We start from the raw sequence: 7,159 nt of genomic DNA, 5'->3' as shown, positions 1-7,159 counted from the left end.
AATTTGAATAGGGTGGCCGAAATTATTCTCATAGAGTGAGAGGGAAAATTTTTCTCCAAAAATTTCATATCGTGCATGCGTTGGTGTTTGTAGAAATTCAAGTGTTTATTCTAACCCGTTTTGTCTCATGTGTGCCCACACACACGTATTCGTGGATTCTAGGAATTGACGTGGAAGACATTGATTTTCTAAACACAAAGCTTTGGAGCAAGGATTGTTTGAGGTCAAAGAACTCAAGTTATCATCCTAATTGGCCGCCGGGTATTATTCGTAATTGAGTTCTTAATAAATGAATTAATGAGATTAATTTATTCGTACATAAATTAATATAATCTATAGAGTATCTCAAAGGTTTTATCAAAATTTTTTGTTATACACGATCCCCTCCCCCCACGCTTCCGCATCCGAATTCGATTCGGAGACCAACACTTCAAAACACGGTTTACTATCCTCACCCTCACTTTTTTGCTACTGCCTGTCCCAATCCCACAAGCCTAACTTCAGACTTCCCAACCGTAAATCTCATGTCCATAGTGTCAAAATTCCACACTATGGGACCCAATGTCTGTTGGTAACCGAATCGAATTCGGATGCGGAAGCATGGGGAAGGCAGATCGTGTATAACAAAAATTTTCACAAAACTTTTGAGATACTCTATAGATTATATTAATTTATGCATGAATAAATTAATTACATTCATTTATTTATTAAGAACTCAATTAGGAATAATACCTGGCGACCGATTAGGATGATAACTTGAGTTCTATAACCTCTAACAATCCTTGCTCCAAAGCTTTGTGTTTAGAAAACTAATGTCTTCCACGTCAATTCCTAGAATCCATGAAGACGTGTGTGTGGGCACACCTTAGACAAAACGGGTTAAAATAAAACACTCGAATTTCCACAAACACCAACGCATGCATAATGTGAAATTTTTGGAGAAAAATTTTTCCTTTCACTCTATGAGAATTTCGGCCACCCTCTAAAATTAGGGCAAAAAATTGTTTCAAAAATTGTCTCGCGCAATTTTCTATTATTCTCTTATTTATAGAGTAGAAGTCAAACTTCTAGAAAGAATCTAATCTCTATCTCCAAAATAAAGCTTGTTAATTATCTCCTATTTGAATTTGGAACAAAATATTCTCTTTTCCTTTATCTATTATGGCCGGCCAAGATAGGAGATTCTCATCCCTATGTAGGCGCCAATATTAGATAGGGAAGGAAGAGAAAATCATCATTTATCCTGTAGTCTAATTTTGACTCAAATTCAATTTTCAATTTAAGTCAAACTTAAATTAATTTGAATTTTAAATTGAACAACTTATCAAATAAGTATAAATGGATAAATCTAGATGTGTTCAAATTCAAATTTAAATAATCTCATTATTTACATAATAATTAATTTAATTATTTTCGAGTGTTTAATTTTAGAATTCCGTAATTCTAAAATTCCCATTTTGCCCTTTGTGTCTGGTAGAATTACTAGGACGACGTGGAGACTAATGGACCTATAATCCCGAGCTCCAATAAAATTAATAATTAATTAAGCACTTTAATTAATTAATTAATTCTATTAATTCCAATAGTTACTCCACTATAAACATAGAATTGCACTCTTAAAATTATAGATATAAATTACTTATAAACTGTGAAGTGTCCATTTGATATAGTTACTACATATAGATCGATCCTCCATAAATAATTCATAATTAGAGCTAGGTAAAATCCGTCAACCTCTCTAATTATATCTTTATCCTTAAGTACCATTGATTCTCTAATGGACAGTGGTTCATAAAACACAATCATGAATCGGAGCTCCTACTGGTCCAAGTACCGAATCAACCCTCAAGAGAATTATTTATCTATTTCTTTCTTAAGAAGGAATGGATTCCATCTCGTGTAATAACATTTCCGGCTACCTACTTCATCATGTCTCTAAAATACAAAGAATAGGATTCAGGATCCCAGAATCTGTACCGAGTAACTAAAAAGACACAAATCCGTAAATAGGAGTCTGTTAAGAACTCAAGATTAAGATCATTCTATATATGACTATCGGTAGACTAAATTAGAATTTCTATATTTAACAAAAATTATTAGAAATTCATATTGTGTCTATGTCCTTTTTTCACATAATCTCATTATGCGAAATACACTCATTCAATATCTCACCATATTAACAGTGCGGATAACACCATTCCATTCTAAATGGGAATGACATGCATTAATAATGTTTCAATTAAAGATTCTGAACTTTCATTAAATTCATTATGAACAATATTTTTAATTATTATCCTTAAACATTATCCTCTCATATATAATACTTATATACAATGTTTAAGGTCACATAAATAATCATGAAATTTTCATTGATATTCATAAAATATTCTCAAATATATACACATAAAAATGATGAATAAACTCTTTTATTAAATAAATAATAAATATCCTATTACATCTTATGCTTCTAGGACACCATTCTCAATAATGTCCTCAACACTAAGCTCCTAACACAGCATCATACCTGTTGACGGTGAAACTTCGTCAATAGAAATACACCGGATCACCCACTAGTATCCCGTGGGGTTACTGGCTAGAAATTAGTTGGATATTTGAAATTATACTATGAAGTGTTTGTTATGTTTTGTGAGCATGAAAATAACACTTGAATAAGAGGACACACGAGATTTATAGTGGTTCACTCTGTTAATGAAGAGCTACATCCACTTGTGTATGGTATATTTATTTTGGACTCTTTACAAATTACATGCACGTATGCTCTCTCTTATCATGCCTTTTTCAGAGAACTCTCCCCTTTGGCGTATGGGGCTTTGCCCTTTTTATAGCCCAAGCTTCCTTCGTGGGTGGTTTTCCTTCGTAGGTGGAAGTACTTCAGTGGCCTACTTTCTAGGCTAAAGCCGTAGCCCACTAATCACTTTTGGACTGTTCACTCAGCCATTAGGTCTTCTATTACAGCTCTGTGAATTCCTGTAATCTCTTGCTACCCACTGCAGGGCGGTTTAAGGGTTTGTAATTAATGCTCGTATTGCAGACGTATCCCACTCCTAGACGCAACTTATGGTGTCAGGCATCTTCCTCTCAGCGTCTGTGCCGCGCGGATCTTATGCCCTTTCTAACCTTTTCAAAGGCTTTTGCATAAGTTCGACCTCACAACGGGTCGACGCCCTAATTTGGGACTTTCCTTGCTGCGTCGAGGGTAGTCGAACTCTTGGCATCGAGGGTGATTGATGTACTGGCGTCGATAGTGGCCACCTTTGGAGGGAAGGTAGGGTCACGTGTCACGCTATCGACGCTCCACCTGTCATCCACATTTTCTCACACAATAGCTGCCCCCCAGTTCGATGGATTCCTTTAGATAACCCTCGAGCTAGGTTCGGGTGTCTTTCTATGCCTCGGGTGTGGGAACCCAATTCCGAGCCTTCTTTCGTAATGATAGCACTGATGCTTCAACTCTCCTCGGGGGACGTAACCGTCGCGTCGGTCAGTTCGGCAGGCTATCGTAAGGCTTCATCTTTTGAAACAACAAATATGAGCCCTTTGATCGTGTCCTCTCACCTTCCCGCCTTTGTCTGTTGCCGTCGGATCTGGGGTTGATACCCCTGCCGCTGGATTTTATGAATTTTAATTTGACGGCTAGGGGTAGAAGGCTTGTTTTCCCTTAAATATCCCTCGAACCGAAGCCATTTTCTTTTTACCAAACTTCTCGGACTTCTCTCCTTCTGACTGAGTTCTTTCTTGCGGATTCCTTCTCGCATCCTTTGCTCTCCTCGGTGTTTCGTGAAGTCACTTTGGAACTTGCTTTCGCCCAGACTCCATCTCACAGGTAAGTTTTCAATGACCGCTCGCTCTTGCTTTTTTAAAAAACTCAGTCTTTCCTATCGAAAAACATAGTCATGCTAATTGGAATGTAGGGGATTAGAGACTTTACCGTTTGCTTTGCCTAACCCTTATAGGATAGTTTTTCTGACTTCTGACTGATTGTGGTCACTCCTGGGTTGAAATGCATCTTGTTTGTTTATGAACATTCGTTGTTACCATTTTTGTATGAATGGTCAACGTTATGTTAAAGATGTGCTAGTGGTATGTGAGTAGTCGTCACTTGCCTCTTTCTCTCGACTTAGGATTTTGACTTAGCTTCTTTGTCTTTTTCACCATCAAAAAAATGGCCTCAAACCCTCGTCGAGAGGACCCGTCCGTTGTGCAACCAGATTCTCCTTCTATAGTGGAGATCTCGTGGTCGTCTTCTTCATCAGATGGCAACTCAATACTGAGTGAAATAGAAGCATACATGGGTGGACCTAGCGAGGGTTTCTGTGATGAGTTCGACAGCGTCGACCGTATGCTGGAGGAAGAAGCAAATAAGATTCCCTTCACGGGAGGCAGCTTTAGCGGGTTTGCCACTTTAACGGTGGATGCCCCCTTGGCTGCTACGAGCGGCGACCTAGATAGGCCATTTTTTATGGTTGACGTCGTGGCGTCGAGGGTGCGAAACAAAGATATTATTCGGGCTGTTAAGGAAGGTTGTATCGACGGGAGGTGGTTTGAGTACCTCCTCCCAGACAAACATTTTAGGACCAGCATACCCCCTACCGGGTACCTCCCCGTGTATACTCGGGCTGTTACAGCGGGGATGACTTTGCTAGTTCATCCATTTGTTAAAGATTATTACCATCATTATGGCATCTCTCCTGCCCAATTGGCACCGAATGTTTGGTACTGTTTTGCCGGCGCCTGGGTTCTTTGGAGCTAGCGATTTGACATAGATCTGCCACTGGATGAATTTATGTTTATGTACAGACTATGCCACGTTGCCAAATGCGATGGATGATATTTTTTGAGTGAACATGGGCGATCTCGGCCTAGGCTTGGAACATTGATACGAGGTATCCCCTCGTCAACACATGGGTGGAAACCCATGTTTTTCATGATTCGGGGGCCTTTTAATTTTCACCCTGAAGATTGTTTGCCCCGTCGTAGGAAGGTGCAAACTTCATTTGGGAATATGGGTGAGAATTTGATACTTCGCCCTCTTTTTTTTTTTAAATGCTGACAGTTCTTTTATCCTTTAGTTAGCCACGATCGGCCGAAGCTTTCTGGATAGAGATTGGCGAGGGTTGAAAGAGCCTTTTTGTACCCGGAGAAGGTTCGCCACATCGACACCCTGTTAATTGAGTTCAACCTTAGAGGGGCAGGGTTGATCCTCGACCTTCCAGATCCCTCTGACCCTCTCGCCGTCAGGGAATATTTTCATTTAAGCGACGAAGGTAAGCCCCTGGACTTGGCTCGACGCGCTTGCCCTCTTTTTTTTTTAACTTGGCCTAACTGTTCACTGACTACATGTTGACTGGTCCTTTGCTCAGAAATGGCCTCCTTGAGGATTCAGCTTCCAGGCAACTAGCAGCCTCAGCCTGTCCCGCCGTCTCAATCCAGGGGGAAAGAGAAAGCAAGCACCTCTTCTTCGGCGTCGAAGAGGAAGAAGACCGCGAAAGTTTCTTCAGGGTCGGGGGCGGAAGCTCCGGCGCTTAAAAGAAAGTGAAAAGATAAGGCGCGGGAGACTGGGACATGGACGCCGGCGGTCCCGATCCCTGACGTTGCTAGTATGCCTCCGGTGCCGAGGGAACGTGTGATTATGTCGGGTGCAAAAATCATGGATTCCAATTTCTAAGTCCCGGATATTTCTGACACCGAGATTGGGGCTATGCTGAAGCTTCCTCCTCGTTTTTCCCTCGTCTTCCAGGCTTTATATGAATCATTCCTTGAGCTGCACTGGATCTCTACCACTCAGTCTTCTCTGGTGGATCATCAGCGCAAGCAGATTTTCCTTCCAGATTCATGTAAGTTTCGACCGTGCTTTCCTCTTTTTTTTTTTTTTTTTTTTTTGTAAATTTGTTCCTCGTACCTTTACTCTGACATCCAATTTTCTCAAGGCCTAGTCCTTGCCATTCTCAATCTCATTGATCTGGTCAAGGTTGAGGAACGTGGCAAGGAGATGGACAGTGTGGAGGCCAAGCTTAACTCTCTTCTTGATGCTGCCAATAAAAAGCATATGTCTGCCGTCGAGGAGAGGGACGTAGCTATGGCCAAGCTGGAGAGTTTGGAAGGAGAACTAGCCAAGCTATGGAGTCTTGAAAGGAGGTGGCCAGTCTGAGGGCCGCGATCAAAGATCTTACGAGGCGGGCAGAGGCTTCTAAGAAGAAATCCGCTGAAGCAACGGAGGCTATGAAGAAGTGCTTTGCCGAGGGAAAAGCTGAGGGGAAGAGAGAAGCTGAAGCCGAGGACTCAGCAATGCTCGATGCCAGGCGTGCAGATATTATTGAGGAGTTTAAGGCTTTTTCGGAGCTTATCGATATTCGCACCAAAGACTTCTAATCTGCTGGTCAACAAATTGTTGATCTAATTAAGCAAGAGCATCCTGAGTGGAATCTGAGCTTTCTTTATATTCCTCCTCCTCCTGCTGATGACGACACTTCTTTTCCGCCTGATGGTGATGACTCGGCGGTTGGCGGCGATGCTTAGGATTTCTCCCCTTTCTTTTTTGTAATATTTATATGTTGACACTCTTTATATAATACTTATAATTTCTTCATATTGTCTTTGAAGATAGGGGATTTTACAATTGTTTTTATTGCTTTTCTTTTTTTTTTTTGCCCTTTTGGATCGTCGTCTTAGAAAATTTCATAAAATTTTCTAAGTTTTTCCTCGCCCCTCCTCCTTGGAGGAGTCGGTGTTGGCTTTTGCCCCTTAGGGTCATCGTCTTAGAAAATTTCATAAAATTTTCTAAGTTTTTCCTCGCCTCTCCTCCTTGGAGGAGTCGACGTTAGTTTTTGCCCCTTGGGGTCGTCATCTTAAAAAATTTCATAAAATTTTCTCAGTTTTTCCTCACCTCTCCTCCTTGGAGGAGTTGGCATTAGCTTTTACCCCGTGGGGTCGTCGTCTTAGAAAATTTCGTAAAATTTTCTAAGTTTTTTCTCGCCTCTCCTCCTTGGAGGAGTCGGTGTTAGCTTTTGCCCCTTGGGGTCATCGTCTTAGAAAATTTCATAAAATTTTCTAAGTTTTTCCTCGCCTCTCCTCCTTGGAGGAGTTGGCGTTAGCTTTTGCCCCTTGGGGTCGTCGTTTTAGAAAATTTCGTAAAATTTTC

This window comes from Morus notabilis, unplaced genomic scaffold, assembly GCF_000414095.1.
Source record: "Morus notabilis unplaced genomic scaffold, ASM41409v2 Scaffold358, whole genome shotgun sequence".
Taxonomy (NCBI): Eukaryota; Viridiplantae; Streptophyta; class Magnoliopsida; order Rosales; family Moraceae; genus Morus; species Morus notabilis.
This window is presented reverse-complemented; position numbering follows the sequence as displayed.